The sequence below is a fragment of the Mustela erminea genome, chromosome 11 (genome assembly GCF_009829155.1).
Source record: "Mustela erminea isolate mMusErm1 chromosome 11, mMusErm1.Pri, whole genome shotgun sequence".
NCBI classification, from domain to species: Eukaryota; Metazoa; Chordata; class Mammalia; order Carnivora; family Mustelidae; genus Mustela; species Mustela erminea.
This window is the reverse complement of record NC_045624.1, coordinates 31,689,017-31,708,874: the sequence shown is the minus strand read 5'-3', so window position 1 is coordinate 31,708,874 and position 19,858 is coordinate 31,689,017.

Genomic DNA, 19,858 nt, shown 5'->3' with positions numbered 1-19,858 from the left:
TAATCTTATATATTTTGTGCTTGAAAAATATTTTGTTTATCATCATATCATGCAAATCTGTAACAAAATATGCACATAGGTTTAAATTTTAATTTTTAATTTTCTCTAACCATGAGATTTTAAACGTTATGATTTCTTTTTCTGGGTTGAGTTACAATTATAATTTTTAGTAATATATTCTTGATCAAAACAACGTAAGTAACTGTCAGTGAATTAAACATAAAAAGTAAATTTTAGTTGAAAAATCTTTAAATGAGATAAATAATGATCAAAATTATCTTAGGCTTTTAGAGGGAGAGAACTGTATTTACTGCTTAAAACCAGTTACACATTATAATCTGAAACATTTTATGATATGAAATTTTATGAGACCTGACTATAATTGGAATACTTGATATAATATCATAAACACAAATTTCCAAGCCCTACCCCCAAGGGATCCTACAGTAGTCCCCCCCACCCACTTTGAGAAGCAGTAGCTTTATAGAACCTACTGAAGATGGGGTCCTAATTCTAAGTGTAAAGGATAGCCCCTTGAAAGATCTAAGTTAAGGGTTGACATGGTCAGGAATGTGGAAAGAGTAGTGAAGACTGTATTGTTGGGAACCAGAAGAAAGTACAGAGACACCAGTTGGAGACAATTTTAATAGTCTAGGTAGGAGAGAATGGTGGCTTAACATAGGGTCACAGTATTCATGATGGAAATAAATAGTTGCAAAATACATCCTAAAAGTAGAGTTAAACACAGTATTGTGTTTAATTGAATGCGGAAGGTGAGGTAGAAACAAGTGGCAAGGGTGATTCTCAGATTTCTATTTTAAGAAACTGATGATATTTACTGAAATATGGAATATCTAAAGTGGAACAGTCGGGGAATTAAAGGAAGATCGTTGGACATGACTGTCACTAGACATCAATGAAATTCTAGTTGGTCAGCGATAGCAGCGTGCAGCCCAGAAAACCAGTACAAACTGAAGCAGGAGCCCTCAAACTAGTTAGCACCAGAATCGTCTGTGGAGCTTGTTCAAATATAGATGATGAGTGGACCTCAGCCTCAGAGTTTCTGACTTTATATGTCTGGGAGAGAAGGAGCAGGAACTTGAATTTCTAAGTACCTGGAAGACATTACTACTGCTGACTCACATTTCCAGAATCACAGAGATAGAACTTTATGTTTAGGAGTCACCCGGTACAGGGATGCCATAGGAATGGATGAGGTGACTAAGAGGCCAGAAATGGAGCCAGAGAAGGCTTCACAATTTAAAATACCCATGGAGGAGTTAGAGCACCCTAGAGACAGTGAGAAGATGACACTGAGAGTGTAAAGAAGGTAGGTGAACTTTCTCTCATCTGACTTCTTTTTTTTTTTTTTTAAAGATTTTATTTATTTATTTGACAGACTGATGACAAGTAAGCAGAGAGGCAGGCAGAGAGACAAAGTGGGGAAAGCAGGCTCCCTGCTGAGCAGAGAGCCCGATGTGGGGCCCTAAGGCAGAGGCTTTAACCCACTGAGCCACCCAGGCGCCCACTCATCTGACCTCTTATAGGTTTCTGTAGCCCTGTTGGATTTGCCATATCTAGTACTGAGAATATACGATAAAATAATGAGTAAGTGTACTCTGGAAGCGGATATCACCATCTGGGACTGGGAGGAAACAAACAAACAACTCAAGATTTAGCTTTCTGATTCCCTCAGCTGAAAATTATGAAGCCAAATTATGACATAAGAGCTGAGGAATTTAGGTTTGTTAGAATGGATACATCTCTTAGGAATATAACAGCCATCCAAATCACTCAGAAGCATCAATATGCAGACTGTCTTTAATATGTGAATCATTCGAAGTCTCATCTGGCCCTGTGGGTTCTATTTCTATGATGCCTGTATTTTGTGATGGGCCACCCCTGCATCCTCAGAATGTTAAAGACAGTGGTTGGTTCTGGAAGGGAAAGAGGCACTGCATGCTTTCTCCCTGACCCCTTACTGAAGTGCCCAACACTCTTCCTGACTTCTGCTACTTTTATCACTGTTTTCATTCAATCAGTCCTTCGATCACAAACTTGAAAATATCAGCCACCTGGTTTATTTACTTGTATTTAAATGAGGGATATCCAAGCAGGAATCTTAAGAGAAATTGACTTCCAACCTTTTCAGGGTCTTTTGTGACCTCAAGGAAATCCACTTGGCCTCTTGGGCCACGTATATGCCTCAACATCTAGTGACATCTGTTGCATGGGTGAAGCCCCCAGTAGAAAATGCAGAGTTATTTCTGTTATTATTAACTCCCAGAGACAAAGGGAACATTCTGTTAGTGATTCTCTTCTTCAAACTCGCAAGGCTAGTCTGGGGGTAATTTTAGTATCTCTGATCATGGGTAGAATTCACTTGAGCTCCTGACTTTTTCTGGGTCCTTGGAACCCTGTGACCCAGGACTGCCCACACAGAACAGGTGATTTGCCCACACAAAACACAAAACAGTTCCTGCCTTAACAACGAAGTCCTACAACCATATTTTCTGATGCTACTCCTTTTGCCAGTCTGTCTTGTCCTTCTCTGGATCCTGCTGACATATCCCCTCCAACCCCGTTCATGGATGGAACAGCCGGCCAGCTTACCCGGCCGTCTATCCACTCAGGCCCAATCACCTACCGTCCTGCCTGCCCACCTGCTTGCCGAGCTATGCATCTGGCTTTGTCTGTTCCTCTGACACATGATTGTTGTTGTTGTTGTTCTACTTTGTTTCTATTTTTGTAGAGAACAAACTTGGCAGAGTTTTGTTTTGCAATTTGAGCATTGCAAATTTGACCCACAAAATCTCCCCCACCTTTTGTTTTAATTTCAGTTATAAGCAGTAAGTGTGAATCAATGTTCTTAGGCGACTCATGTTATACAATAAATATGAAACTATTCTTAGTAGATTGGACATTTTTAAAAAGTCAGCTGTCGTTGAATATTTAGAAGAATTCTGGAACAAACATTTACGTGTCAAAAAGGATTCATTTACACTATGAATCCTTTCCCCTTTATGCACAATTTCTATACATTTAGACTGGATCTTCCTCACGCAGAGTACTCCAGCAACCTGAGCATAACTTTCATCATTCATCATCTTTCTTGTCTATGGGAGGAGGATACTCTCAATCTTACTGGGCGTCACTATAGCACTTGCCATTTTACAACCTAGATATAGTGGAGAAAGCCCTCTCTACAAGCCTCCCAGCTGTGCCCGCCTATGGGGTTCAACTGAAATGGTGTCTTCTGAATGGCACAAATGTCAAGAGTAATAAACTTCTATGTTGATGATGTTTTCTGCCCGAAGGTCCCAAGTATCTAGAGTAATACCAGGACTCTATACATAAAACAACCAGAATGTGGCACAATGAAACCAATCATTTCTGTCAAGTTAATGAATATGCCAACTGATAAATGAAAAGTCCATCTGCAGCAACGGGACTGTCTGAAATGAGTGCATCAGCTGTGTCCCAGTTCAATGCAGAGGCGAGGCATAGAAATGGCCTATATACTGCTAACGTTTTCTTCCACACAAAGAAGATGATGATTATGTTTACACGACAGCCCAAGGAAGATATTCTTTCCTCCTTGGAGTCATCAAAGTGTTCCACATTCACCAATGAACCTACATGAGCAAATTAGTTGAATTCACCCTTTTAAAGACATGTTACTAAAATAAAACCAGCCCGTTATTTCTCCCTCCTATCTAGGTTTTTGGGAGGCAAGATTGCTGGAACCTGCTATTTACCGACAATGTAATGGGGTCAGAGCAAACATGGGGTGAGCCCACCATGGCCCTTGCATATGAGCAGAACTAATAGATTAATAAGTGTTAATTTTCATCATATACTAAATACTTAAGTTTCAGTATGTATGTATTCTAAACTTATTTATAAAAGATACTGAATTATAACCATCCGGGGTCAGAGAGTGCACCAAATGTACCTTTGTAAATCCCATAGTACATCCTACAGGGAACTGCACATAACAGGTGTACAATTGATCCCTAATATAATCGTAGAATACCAGAGTTGAACCCAGGAAACCCTGAAAAATGTTCTAGTCCAACATTTTTCTAAAGCATTATTTCTTTTAAATATCTGACACAAAACATCTGCTCAATCTTTGCATGGGTACTTCTATTTTTTTTTTTAAGTTTTCAAATTTTTTAAAAAGATTTCCTTTATTTGAGAAAGCACACATGTGCATGCACGAGTGGGGGAGGGGCTGAGGGAGAAATGGACTCCCCGCTGAGCAGGAAGCCCAATGCAGGGCTCAATCCCAGGATCCCAGGATCATGACATGAGCTGACGGCAGATGCTTAACTGACTGAGCGACCCAGGCACCCCTGCATAGATACTTCTAAAATTAGGGAAGTCACTGCATTCCGGGCAAGTCCATTCAAAGTTGGGGAGTTTTAACGTACTGAATGAATAAAAGGGACAAACAAACAATAGAAAAATACACAAAAATATAGCATTTTGAGATGGACATCAGTCTGGTGATCAAAATCAACATCTTAAACTCCATGATCAATTATTAAAATCAGCCCCTTGGATGTAGACACAGTTCACTTGCCCCTCTTTAGCTTTATCCTACTCCCTTGGCTAAACCATAGCCCTGTTTAAATCTATCTCTCCTAATGGCCCATGCCTGCACATTCTGCTGGACATGCATGAGTAAAATACAGATCTATGCTGATTGGTCACCCTTAAATTTACTTCAGAGGGCTCCTAGGGATGCATGACATTCTATCCCCTGACCAATTTCTTTTCCCCATCTTGTGGATGACTTGCAGGCTTCTCCTTTTCTCCCAATACTTCAAGTATTCTCTCCATTCCCATTTACAGTAGATCACCTTGCTTCCCATTTCACTGAAAAAAAGAGATGTAACCAGAAGAGAAATTGCTCATTTCTCCTGCTGTATCTACTCAACTACCCACTTCTGGCTCATCCGCTGTCCGTGCACCAAGGTCAACCCCTCCAGTTGGACATTAGTTCTACCCTCTTTTGCCTCCTTAAGGTTTTGTCATGAATTTCCCCCTCCCTACTGGATCATTATCATGAGCAAACACATGGTAATATTTCTCACAGTTCAAAATAACTCTTTCTTTATCCTTGTCCTGCTTATGCTGTCTCATTGTTCTTGTTTGTTTAACAACAAAACTCTTAGAAAAAAAAAATTGCCTATACTATCACTTATGGTCATCCATAGATTCTGTTACCTTTCACTCCAAAATCTGACTGCATTGCACCACCTTTCTTGATACTCTCTTGGTCCAATGCATCATATTTCTCACTTGGATTGTTGTAACAATCTGCAATCTAGTTCCTCGCTTCTCTTATCCTACCTTCACCTTGTTTCCAGAGCTGCTGCCAGAGCAATCTTGTTAAAACTTGTCAGATCATGTCATTCCTCTGCCTCAAACCTTCATTTAATTAAAAATCTTACTCTGAGCAAAAGACAAAGTCCTCATAATGATGTGTAAAACCGTCCATGATTGGGCCCCCATATCTCTCTGACTCATCCTCTCACCACTCTGCTCAACCTGCTGTAGCCATGTTGGTTTCCTTGATGGGCCTCAGATCTTCCCGGCTTGTCCCACCTTCAGAGGCCTTTGCATTGGCCTTCTGCCTGGAACATTCTTTCCCTTGGTATCATCCCCCTTACAGATTTTATGCAAACATCAACTTCTCTGTAGACCTTTTCTTACCACCCTCTCTAAAATTACAATTTCCAGGACATTTCATATTCTCCTTGCCTATTTTATTTTTCTTCTTAGCATTCCTCACTATCTAAAATAGTGTATATTTGTTACTTTTTTGTTGTTGTTTGTCTACACCACTATACTGCATACGCTATGAACAGATTTGTCTGTTTCATTTTCTGCTGTTTCTCAGCACCTAGAACATTGTCTGTTATATAGAAGATGCTTAGTAAATAGTCACTGACTGAACAAATACATTATTTTTCTAAAATAAAAATACATGAGCCAAATTTCACTGTCTGGTACATATAAAATGCTCAATAAATATTCATTGAACAACAAATTCTTTCCCTAAGATTTAAAATACAAAAAAGTGAGTAAAAATTTCACCCAGTGAATTAGAGATATAATCGCTTGTTTCACTGAAACTGTACAAAGTATATCATTCTGTAAGTAGATCATATCTGGTGTTTGGGAATCTGTTTATCATGTAGATATTTTCAAAATATTTGACCTTCCTTGTAATTTCGTATAAGGGAAATACTCCTTGACCTTCATATGTAATTTCTGTTTCTTGTCACTGATCTATTGGATAACCTATCTTTTACTGCTAATCATGACAGAATTTAATTAAAACACATTAAAGGGAAAATCCCCTACCTTATTTCTTGGATGAAGAATGCAATCCAACCGAATTCATTTTGTGATGAAATTCATTTGTTCAGGTAGAATATGCAGACTTAAATGAGAGAAAGAAAAAGGGAAAAAAGGATAAGCTTAAGCATTTAAACTTTTTATTTTCTCAATCCTTATAGATGAAGAAGGCACATCTTTAGTCCCTTGAGCCCTGTAGTTTTTGGTGCCAAAAACTCCACTCCTCCTTCCTCCTACTCTTCTTGACATATATTTAAAGCAGCCAAATGCAAAAGGAACTCACCATATCTTCACAAGGGGAGGAAGCTGTGCATTCCCTTTACTGTATCCTGCGATATTTTTAGTACATTTAAAGAACAGTTTTTGACAATAGCAAAATAGGGCTCTTTGAGAACTAGTTATTTAAACCCCTGCTGAATGTATCCTGACAAAAATTAGAGAGTTTTATTAATTAGATAGCCTGAGGAGAGAATTAAATCTTGAATCACCACCCCGTGTGCCAAAATAAGTTGAAATCTTCAAACTTAGCCTTGTAATTAGAAGGTCCCAGTGAGAGAGCCAGAGTATTCACTGTTCATATTGAAGAACCTGGCAGGCAGCACGTGTTAGTGAGAGAAGCTGCAGCAGCCAGTTCAGGACAAAGAAAAAATGGGTGTCATTGAAAATATGTATGCCTGACTTCAATCTCCAAGAAACCAGGACAGGGAGTTAGAATTTACTGCTTTGAAAAACAGGAGCCTGTGACATTGTCCTCCCAATTTACACTGAAACATTTGCGCCATTTTCTGCACAAAGCGTAAAAAAGCAAAGTTTAATTGTTCCCTTGTTTTCTTAAGGATAAAAAGGTCAGGATGAGAAACCAATGGAATTCCTTCCCAAACCTCAGCAGGCACAATTTTTATCTAATAATTTGTACTGGAGGTCTAGCGATTTTCATGCAACTTCAAATATTCTCTAGAATAAAGAACCATGTTGTAACTTCCCATAAATGAGAATGCTTACTTTTCAAAAATATGACACTTTTCAAATCATTTGCATTTTAAAGGTCTAAGGAATTTTAATCACTGATCAGTTTTAACCCACGTTTCCTGCATGCGAACATGAGCATACACCCTCGACTTTGCCATCCTCATAAAAATTCTCTCTTAAGCTCTTGCTTTCATGTGTTTTTAAAATGGCTCAGCTCCCCTGCAGCTCTCATCAGCCTGCTTTCCCAAGTGGTCTCCCTGCTTGGAAGATGAAAGGCCCTCTTCACCTCAGCCAGGGCTCCCACTTCCGCTTACAGACTAGTGGAAAAGAACTTAAAGACGGAAAAGGAATTGGGTAGACAGGCTGACCTTGAGCTGGCGTGATGCATTTCCTTACTGGGGCTTTTCAGTTCTCATGTGGTCTTTATTCCCACCGGGAAAAGCCACCTGCTATTCAAATTTCTTTAATTAAAATAAATTTCATGGCTTTATATCTACCCGACTGTTATAGAATATAAGAAACCAACGTATTTCATGGCATAATAGTTCTGGATTCTGGAGTCAGGCTGCCCATGTTCAGATCCCACCTCTCTCCCTCCTTAGCTGTGCAGTCTTGAGCAAGTTACTTAACCTGTCTGTGTCCTGTTTCTTCATCTATAAAATGAGAAATATGGTTTCTTTAAAATGGGAAATAATATTATTTATTTCAAAGGGTTGTTGTAAATATTAATAAGTAGGTAGGCATACAATATTCTATAAGCATAAGCTAAGATTATTTTATATATCCCTTTTACTAACATAGTAAAGATATACAGTTAGGGCTTTTAATGACATTTATTGCCTTCAGGATTGAAACCACATAAAAATTCCATGACATCTACTAGCTCATTAGTATTGGCCATTGCTACAGTCTGAGTATTTTTGTCCCCCCATCCCAATTCATATGTTGAGATCCTAACCCCCAGTGTTGATGGTATTAGGAAGCTGGGGTCTTTGGAAGGTGATCAGGTTAAAGGCAATGAATAAATGCAATTAAGCAATAAATGCCTATTAATGTGTTATAAAAAAGACCCCACAGAGATCCCTAGCCCCTTCTGCCATGTGAAGGTACAGCAAAAGCTCAGAAATCTGCAACCCAAAAGAGGGCTCTCATCTGACCATGCCAGCATTCTGATCTTAGACTTCCAGCCTCCAGAACTATGAGAAATAAACTTCTGTTGTTTGTAAGCCAGCCAGTCTGTGGTATGCATTATAGAAGCCTGAAAGGATTAAAGCAACCATTTTGACAATTACTAAACACTTGTCACATCCACAGCAAATGTTCAATCGACTCCATTTCTGCCATGCATAGCTGGTGGTTAGGGAGGGCCACAAGGCTAGTTTCCTTATGAATGAAGATATGGTGTTCTTGCCAAATAAAAGTCATAAAATGCATCTCTCAAGTAATATGCAGTCAATAATATTTAAGCGATTCTCATGGAACTATGTGCCATTACCACTAATAAGCTTTTACTGGGTGGTGATTGTGTGCTGGGCATTGAGCCAGATGCTGTGGACACTGACAGCCACGACATAGTCCTTTACAAGAGGCATAAGATCTAGTTTGAAAGACAGGATATATTCATCAAGAGATAAATAAAAACAAATGGCAGCACAAGTTCAGTACAAAAGTAAGTGGAGCAGATGATCATGCTCCAGAAATTCTAAAGGAGTAAGAGGTTATTCTGGGTTTGAGCACTTAAAAAATATCTTCCTACATAAAACACTGGAATTCAAACAAAGACTTAAAGATGAAGCAGAACTTTAAACAAGCAGAAAAAAGCAGGCATTTCAGCGGTCAAAGAGTTCAATGTGTTTCAGGCACAATTGGGGAATGAGCTGGCTGGTTTAGCTGGATCAGGGTGTCATAGCCCTTCATCAATGGTGATTCCCCAATTTCACAGAATATGTATTTTTAAATATAATTTGAATTTAGAGTCACTGAAAAATTCCATATTTCCTCGTGGAAGGCACTATCTCTCACATCTACATAGTTACCAACATAATGGAGCAGTTCCTAGCATGCTGTATTTAACCTCCTTTGCAACTATTTTTTTCACTTGTCAGTACATCCAATCAGATGAATGTTGGGGAAAGTTGGAAGGGAGACATGATTCGGCCCAGGACTACAGTAAAATTTCCCTTCGCAAAAGAAATATACAGCTCTTTTGCTGATTCTTACTCCTCTTCATTCTACTTAGTACTTAATCAGAAAAGCAGAACATGTAGAGCTAACAGGAAGTATAGCAACTTTTCATACATTCCTCTTACTTCACAATGAAGAGACAGTCACAGATTCATGAGAGAAGAAGAACTCATAGTAATTATTGGCAAAATCAAGACTAGAACTCCAGACTGGGAGACAAGAACCTAGTCTCTTGACTACTTCTGTACCAGTTTGGTGGTATGCATTTCTGTATGCAAAAGGCAATGGTAGAGCATATAAAGGTATGATAGATATGACACTCATTTATATTCATCTTGATAATCGGTAAGTCAATGCTTAATGTAATTGTTATTTTTAGTGAGTAGATGACTCCTGCAAACTTGATTTTACTTTCTGGTTTAACTGTAACATTAAAAAGATTTTTTTTCTCAATGTCTGTCACTCCAAAGAATATTTTTCCCTTCACAGAAAATCTCAATGCCCACTCAGCAAAACTGACACATGAATAATACTGGTTTGAGATCTGTCTCATTGAATATTTTATAAATGGTAATGATTAGGAAGTGGGAGCACAGTGCCATTTGTAAGCCTGAAGATAAAAGTCATGTTGTAGATAATTGAATTCTACCCAGATGGAGCTAAATCCCAACAAGATATATAAGGCTATGTCAGTGGGTAAAGTGACAAAGTAGTTTTAGTATGGGAAGATGTAAGAATATCCATTAACAAATAAAAATTAAAGTTAAAACATTTGGAAACCATGATTTACAAGAAGGTCAGTTTTATCTATTAATATCTTATCAGAAAATTATTTAAAGTGAATTGAAGGCTATTTCTTGTAATTGTACAACTTGACAAGCAAGAAGGCCAAGAAGTGGATATAGTAGGGATAAATACATGAAATGTTATCATTTCCTTGCTTACAAATGCTATAGCCTCATCTGAACTGCTTCATGGACTTCTTGTCATTGAACTCCCAGGAAAAGCGAGTCCATTTGGAAGGGCCTTGCAATCTTACTAATCATTGTTTCCCCAAAGTTCTTGGCACATAACAGGCTTTCAAAAAATGCTTTGTAAAATGAACCCTTAGGAGACCTGGTATAAGTTAGAACAACTGGATGGTGTAAGCAAAGGTATAGTGGCAGATTTGGAAAAGATCAGTCTGAAGTTAGAGGCTGAAGAGAAATTAGAATAAAACCACCCAAATGAATGGACTTTCCCTACCCAACAAAAAATTCAGTATATAATAAATATGAGGCATCCTTTGATATTTAAGAGATGAATGTAAGTCAAATAAAAGGGATTTGCAAAGCATGCAGTAAATTTACATATTCATTACTTCACAAAGTACATATGTTGAAAATGTATATGAGCTCTTTAAAAAAGGGTTTAATATAACATAAAAACTATATTCAAGCAAATAAGAATGTTTAAGTGTCCTAAATTTCTGAGATTGATACAATTGTCGAAAAATTATGCTCCAACTCTCTCATAGCATAAATTATGTATAGTGCGAAAAACATTAGATTTGGAATCAGAATAGCTGCATTTAATTTCAGGCTGTTACCTACTAACTCTATGACCTTGCACAAGTCACGATTCCTCTAAATATCATTTGCTCACCTGTGAAGTGGGGATAATAAGATGTCCCCTTGTGGAATCAGGGAATAATAAATATAATAATGTAGTTGAATGTATATTCAACACAAACATATCATATATAAGGTATGAAATGATTTCTTTGTACCTCTAAGATATTGAATACTCAGATGACCCAAGGTGACACCGATGGTTTGACAATTCAATATCCATAGTTTCCATCTATCAAATTTCCAATCGACATATCTGTTGGGAATAAACTCATTTTATGACAGTAGTTATCTCTGCCATGACTACTTCGGACAAACACCTACCTTCATTCTGAGAATGCAGGGCTAGATGGCCAGGAGATAGGTAGGGAAAGATGAGGATTCTGACGTCCTTTTAAAAATGCTTGAGGAGATTAGAAGTCCTAAAACTTGGCAACCCTGGCATTTCCATGGCGTGAGCAGATACAAGTGTTGGTATAAAAATTATTGACTAAGAACTACATTTTTCAGAGCTAAATCAGACCTGCCAGTGTCCTGGTGCCTGAGCAGCAGCTCCTCAGGAGGCCTGGCTTTTTGGAGACAGGTAACAGAGCAATAGGGTTGTTTTGTTCCTTTCCTTAAAGATTACATTAAAACTATAATGTTAAGTGGTAAAAAGGAGTCAGGATTACTGACCGCATGTCACCCCATTCAAACAGCCATAAGTCTGGCTCTGTAGAACACAGGCAAACAAACACAGACCTGCTGTAAACTACTTACTGGTTCCCAGAGAGAGCATGCAAACTGATTTTTGATCATTTCACTTGTCTCCTCAGACTCCTTCAGGGCCCTGGTTCTCAACCTTGGCTGACAGAAGAATCACCTGGGAAGCTTTCAAAGTGCTGGCACTTAGGGGATATTCCAAAACAACTAAATTAGAATCTTCAGGGTGGGATCCGGGCATTGGTATTTTTAAGGCTCCCCAGATGATTCTAATGGGGGCTGAGGTTGAAAACCACAACTACAATAGCTTTCCATTCCCAGCTAAATCAAATCCGTGCTCCTGAGCTTGGCACTTAACTCCTGCCACACCTTGAGCCCCATTTACGTTTTCAGGCTCATTTTCCTGTACTTCCGTTGCACTAGCCTTAGCAGTCTGTTAGTTCTTGCAAGGTTTACTTGCTGATGCAGATCCCAGTGTTGACTTCCACTTACCTTATCTTTCTCTTTCAAATTCCATTCATCTTTCAGTAGCCTGTTCAAAGGGCAGTGCTTTCATGAAGCGTTCCCTGATCCTTTGGTGTGGTGTTTTTGGAACATGCCCACAAACCCTTTGACTCTTCTCCCACAAAAGGTGGAGTCTAATGCTTTTCCCTTCGAAATATGGGCTAGCCCTAGTGAATTGATTCCAGCAAATAATGTGGTAGAAGGCTAGATTAGAAGAAAAAAATAACAGCTTGCACATGCTGCTCTCTCTCAACACAGAGGCCAAGACAGAGAGGCCGGTAGAGGGACCAGAAAAACACAGTGAGATGCCTGAGAAGTCCAGCTGTTGGAGCACACCAGCCTTCTGAGTCTAGGCAAGCGTTCCCAGACAGACTTGCAAACAAATGAATCTTCAGTTGATTTGAGCCCCTAAGCTTGGAGCCATCCCAACTGAAGCCCTAGACATCATGAAGTAGAGACAAACTGTCTTATTTCCTGACCCACAGAATAATAAATGGGTATTTAACAATGTCACGTCTCAGGATAATTTGTTACACAGCCATTATCATGGAAATTCTCCCTTTTCTAGCTCATTTTATCTCTGCTCCACATATGGAACCTAACATAGTCTCTTACTATTTTTATTACTAAATATGTTGAGTCTCCCATCCTAGATTGCTAGAAGCTTGATGGCAAAACTCATAGTTTATTGATTTTTGTGTCTTCCCCAATCCCTTGCCTTAAAATGTGTTTAATATGTGAGTGAATTTGTATGTAACCTCTGGCACAGCCAAGCATTAGCCTTACTAAGACATCCTTCTGTTTCCACTTCGTTCCAAACTCCTGACTCTAATTGTCAATTATGTTCACCTCATTTAATTAAATTAAAGGCCTTGTATTATGTCTACAATACAAAGACAATAAAAGGAAATGTTGAACATAACTGAATGTATAAGAATGAATGATAGCAACATGCGGACATGTAGCTAATACAGTACAATAATATGTATGAATTAAATACGTATGAATATAAATACAAATACATTATTGGTCTGGTGTTAACTTTTCTAATCCTCACTCTAGGGAACTGGTGAATTCTTTGCTCTGTGGTGAAGGGAATGTTTCTGACTTTTTCTGGTCTGTATCCCCTTCTTTTCTTGAGCTGGTTGTGTATCTCTGTACAGGGTGTTTATGTCCCACTTTGTGCTGAAACGTTGGTTCCTTATGAGGATTTCTGTCAAATGTAAAGAGTTGTCTGTTTTTAAAAGGCAACACACACAGCATGATAGGAAAAGCCTGGACAGACCGGGTTGAAATTCCCTGTTGAAGTTCCAGTCGGCTCATCTGCCTCCGGCAAACACCTTCACATTGATGTTATTCAATCCCCTTAACTTAAAGAGGGCGAAGGAAAATACTTACCTTATGGTATTTTTAAAAATCAGTGAGATGAAATAAAGTGACTAGGTAGTGACCGGCACCTAGTCGGCATTCAAAATTGGCAGGTAGCTTATCGATTCCCTTACACTTTCTTTCTTTCCTTTTTTTTTTTTTTTTTAAATAAGATTTTATTTATTTATTTGTCAGAGAGAGTGAGCACAGACAGAGTGGCAGGCAGAGGCAGAGGGAGAAGCAGGCTCCCTGCCAAGCAAGGAGCCCAATGTGGGACTGGATTCCGGGACGCTGGGATCGTGACCTGAGCCGAGGCAGCCGCTTAACCAACTGAGCCACCCAGGCGTCCTTCCCTTACACTTTCAAGGAAAATTTACTTCGGTTTAGAATCATTGTAGGGGTGCCTGGGTGGCTCAGCGGATTAAGCAGATGTTTGCCTTCCGCTCCGGGCATGATGCCACAGTCCTGCGATCTAGCGTCCGGCTCCCTGCTCAGCAGGAGAGTCTGCTTCTCCCTCTTTCTCTGCCCCTAGTGGTCACTCTCTCTCCCTTAAATAAGTAAAATCTTTAAAAAATTTTGTTTTTGTGTATAAAGAAGTTCATTTTCCCTCCAACGAGCTCTACCAAGTGGTGGCTAGAGCCATGACTTGAAAAAGTCTTTGGTCTCTCTGTGTCTCTCTCTTTCAGGCAATCTCCTTTCTTTTCTCCCTTTCTGATCTGCTAGACTCATGCTAACCTAAACTAAGATAGTGTTATTTCAGTCTTTGATATGTTGCCATAAAGAGAGAAGTTTTGTGGTAGGATGTAATCTAAAAAGTGCTACCCTACTGAGCAGATGTCTTTGGTTCCATAATATGTCCTATGTTATAATTCTAAGCATTCCCCTAGCTGTAGTTTTCAGAGCAGAGATTAGCTATATAACAATTTTATTACGTCTATGAATAGATTTCAAATCAATTTTTTAAAGTACGGGCCCAAGAGATCAGTACCAGCTCTCTCTCCAACTCTTTTTTTTTTTTTTTTTTTTTTCCCCCACTTAAGAGAGACCACATTTGCTTAACTATCCTCCTCTCCTGTCCATTAGCTCACCTAGTCTGGTTGATTTTTCCAGTGAAATACCTCTCAGATTTTCCCATTCTTCTTAGCCCTGTACCATCAACATAATTAAGTCTACATCAGAGCACCTCAAACTTGAATATGTATTGGAATCACCAAGTGAACTTATTGAAAGGCAAACTCTGACTCAGTCTTGGTGTGCCCCAAGATTCTGTATTTATAACAAGCTCCTGGGTGATGTAGAAGATGCTGTTGTTCCAGGACCACATTTTGGGTTACTGAGATCTAGATTATAGCAATAGCTTCATTCCTGGGCTCCCTGCCTTCACTCTAGCCTATATCAAAATTGATGATAAGACAAAAGTAATTTAAACTTAGAATACAAGTCTGATCACATCTATTTTGTACCCCCATTCTCAACCCCATCCATCCTAACATTCTTGTCCATAGTCTCCTATAATTGTCAAGATGAAGTCCAAACTCCTTAGCATGACCTAAAAGGCTTAAAATCCCATTTCTCCTTGCTTCTACTGCAACTTTCTTCTCTACTCCTTCATGCGACATATGTTTGATAAGTGCTACTATAACACTCAGTTCCTGGCCGCAGCTGAGAGCTTGCGATGCCCTTGGCAGATCAGTCTTACTGCAAAAACTTTTCAGGTGCTACTGCTTCTGCTTTGAACGTAATAATCCCTCCCTGTTCTGACTTCACTGGTTATAGCCTCTTCGTCATTCAGGACCAAACTTGGGATCACCTCTTCTGGAAGACCTCCCTTTCCCCCATTAAATATTCCTTCTATACGGCAACTTATTTGTAATGTCTGCTTTGCACAGCGTTGGAACGGAGTAGGAGCTCAGAAACGACTTGTATGAATACATAGCACTATGGCATTATATTGTAATGGACTGTTTGACTATTTCCTCAAAGTAAATTTCCTGAGGGCAGGAACCATTATTTATCTTTTATCTCTAGTGGTTCCAAGGGAACTCAGTAAATATTTGTTGAACACATGAATGAATGAATGAATGAATGCATAAGTGAATTAAAGGTGATCTGAAATCCCCGAGCCATAGATATAAGCACAGTTATGAATGGATTAAAATGTTATAGCAGAAGAAAATAATAAATGCCAGGACTCAGATATGGGCTGGAGACAAATAGGAAAGATCAATGTTTAGACTTCTAGGATTCTGTGAGAAAAAAGTAAGAGTGCTACGGGTAAAATTCCTTGATATTGAGGTTTGGTAGAACACCATCTTGGCCATAGGCCCTCCTGGGTTATCCACTGAGTTTCTATTTATGTACATTAATATTTTTACATATTTTGAAAAAGTTGTTTAACTTTCAGCATTTTAAGTGTGTTAAACCTTTAGGTTCAACGATGAAAAAAAATTCGATGAATTCTGAACCTTAAAAATAAGATTTTTACCTACCTAAAGACCAAAATGGCAATGTCATGTCATTGTGCTACCGTGCATCTCTAAGAGTAACTTTTGTTTACTGGATGTTGTCAGGTTATTCATCATGATGGAGAGTTTACAGGTCCTCTGTTCTCTCTGAGCTCAGTTACAGGACAGTCAAACAAAGGGTAAGTAAAATGCTTTCTGGGAAAATGTAAATATAAATAGAACTGCTATAGAATTTCCTTATCATAGAATGCAACTGTAATTGTATAAACAAAAAACAAAACAAAACATTACAAAAAAAAAAAAAGCCTCTGGAACAAAAACAAAGAGAAGTTCAGCCAAAACCAGTTTTCACAGTTCCCAGATGTTCTGCTAACTCTCAAAAATTCTCCAGTTTTTAAGTAGTAACTACCTACTAGAGTGGCTGAGCAAATGTGTTATCAATTAGGGAGTATTTCAAAGGGAGGACCAAAGAGAGATAATTTGAGCACATCTTTTATTGAGCCACAATTATACCCACATGTACACAAGAATTGTCAGAAAAGACAGTGAACATGTATTTTGTACCTTCCTCTCACTCTTGACATACTGTGTCTTGAGAATTTCCATGTGTAGGATTCTACATGTAGAAAAGATTATTTTCTGGTGAATGTATGCTGTTAAAACAAAAGAGACCTGTCCTTGCCCTCTGGGTGGTTTAAATTAACAAGAGACATGGCAAACCAGACAAACAACAAACAAAGCCATAGTGCTGGGATCAGGGTAAGCACAAGCAGTGGTGGAGCCTCGGTGAGGACTTTTCATCCCCTAGCACATCAGGGAATGCTTTCTGAAGTCTGGCAGCAAAACAAAATAAAACAACCCTTGCAATTAAAAAAATCAAAGAAAACAAACCAACCAACACACAACAATCCAAACGAACCAATCAATCAGATGAGAAACCCAAAGGTGGTTTAAAAAAATCATCCTCAAAGTTCTCAAACAAATTTCTCAAAGGAGCTCATTTGAAGGCTACGGATTTCTGGAAGCAGGTTTTTCCCAACTCCTCCCCCTGCCCCCTCTCTCCGCCCTCCTTACCCTTCTCACTTGGTTTTCCTTCTTGTCCCCTCACCTTCTGTCCTCCCTCCTCTTTCCACCTCCAATCTGATTCCCGCATCAGTAACATGCGTGGCAGGCAGGGCGCACGAGGGAGGTTAGACCTCACTTGGAGGGCAGGGTTGGTGAGAGGCAGATCCAAAAGCAAGGGCTACAGTTCCAGTTCTGAGTCCCCGGAGCCTGATGGCGACAGGAACCCCTACCTGGTCCTGGCAGCCAGCCAGGTGTGAGTCTTATCTTCCTCAACTCTGATGCAGGGCTCCCGGTACCTGAAAGACAAACAGGCCCAGTTTCAACAGAGATCACCCGGGGAACAGAAGGTGGGAAGATCTTAGAGGGTCCCATTCCATGAATTACCAAAACCCAGGCACCAAAACACCATCTTGGCCATAGGCCCTCCTGGGTTATCCACTGAGTTTCTATTTATGTACATTAATATTTTTACATATTTTGAAAAAGTTGTTTAACTTTCAGCATTTTAAGTGTGTTAAACCTTTAGGTTCAACGATGAAAAAAAATTCGATGAATTCTGAACCTTAAAAATAAGATTTTTACCTACCTAAAGACCAAAATGGCAATGTCATGTCATTGTGCTACCGTGCATCTCTAAGAGTAACTTTTGTTTACTGGATGTTGTCAGGTTATTCATCATGATGGAGAGTTTACAGGTCCTCTGTTCTCTCTGAGCTCAGTTACAGGACAGTCAAACAAAGGGTAAGTAAAATGCTTTCTGGGAAAATGTAAATATAAATAGAACTGCTATAGAATTTCCTTATCATAGAATACCATATAGAGGGCTATTTCATTTCCAGTTTCTCTTACAACTGGGGACTGTTAGTGTAAGGACTATTCCTTAGAAAACATTTTTTCTTTTCATATAGAATTCTTTTTTCAAAATATAGAATTCTTACAGATTATGGATAATAGTTCAATCCATGAAATGAGGCTACATCCCTGAGAGAAGAGTATTTAGAGCGAGAAGGGGAAGAGTTGCCAAGGCTACCATCATGGGGAATGCACTGCTGTGGGTTCTGACAAGGATAAAGTGATACCTATAGCTGGTAGGAATAGTCAGGGAACTAGGAAAGAACCAGAAATTAATTGTGTAAATCAGGGAGAACAGAGTTTTAAGAAAGTTGAACATAATGGCCACCAGTTCTGCATTTTCAAAATATTAATCCTTGAAATTAATTACCTCTTAAAATTCACTGCTTGGGGAAAAAAAAAAAATCACTGCTTGGAATTCAAGGATTGTCTACCCAAGAATGTCTCTCCAAGACTGAAAAATATTTTAAGACTAGGCTTTTATTTTTAAAGCTGTCACAGTTAAACAGAAATAAAGGAAACAGTGCAAATTGTTTAATAAATGAGAGGTTCCATCTTGTTAATACAACTTGGTTGTATTAACTCAAGGTTTTTATACCCTCTCCTTCAAGTTTCTTTGACTATCCTCCAAACAGAGGAGCTCTTGAGAGCCTCCTGAGCCTCCTGTTTGGAAAATAGCCTGGAGGACGCCTCAATTGGCTGCAGAGGCTGGGGAGGGAAGCAAGTAGGTGAAAAGAACCACTGGTGCCCTGCCTTTTCCCTTCGGATCAGTTTCCTTTTCTTCACCCACAATTACTCTCCCTTGAGACTCTGACACTCCCACATGGCTTTCACCTTATGACCTTATGTTATGTTATGTTACATTGTTTTCATATCTCAGCTGTTGTAAATAATGCTGCCATGAAATGGGGTGCATAATTAAAAAAAAAGAAAAAAGAAAGTGGTTTTTTTTTTTTTTAAAGCTTTGCTTTCAGTTTTATTTTTACATCTCTCATTCTGTTTCTTTGTGAGCAGCTAACTTAATCACTTTCATATTGCCTGACTCCATCCGTCCTGAGAAAAGTTCATTGAGACAGGTTGGGTGATTGGATAGGAAAGAAAAGGAAAAGAAGGGAGAGAAAAGTGCCCACCTTTGTGACTAAATTGATGGTCATCTTTCCGTTGAGAATACAGGTAGAAGAGATGTACAGTAGAACAGATGTACTAGTTACAAATGATAATCTGGGGACTCAGCGTGTGTAGACACCCCACCCCTATCCATGTCACCCGGCCGTATTCAACAAACTGATCTTGTTTGATTCTTGATCCCAGAACCCTTTGTGCAGATCATCATACTGTGGATATCAGAAAAGCATTGCTTTCTTTTCCCTTCAGTGAAGCCCAGGTATTAGATTAGGTGAAAGTGAGTTTATCCTAATGGCTTATTATCTTTGCTGGCAACACTCTTCTTGATAAAGTGTTAAAGGTGAACACAATTCTGCTAGCTACGCAACACTGCTTCATCACTCAGTAACTTGTTTACTTACCTATGCTGGTATAAGTAAATCTCTGTACACATTTAGTTTCCATCATCCCCATCAAGGGAATTAGTTCAGCTTTCATCACAGCATGTGCTGACCAGTGTCAAAGAGACTTACGATGCGGGATCATATTTTTTAAATTCTGGACATGTAAACCAATAACCTTTTAATTTTTTCATCTCAGATTTGCTCATCCCATACGTCATTACTCAAAATGAGCAAAGGCTAAATTTTGTCTCATGGAACC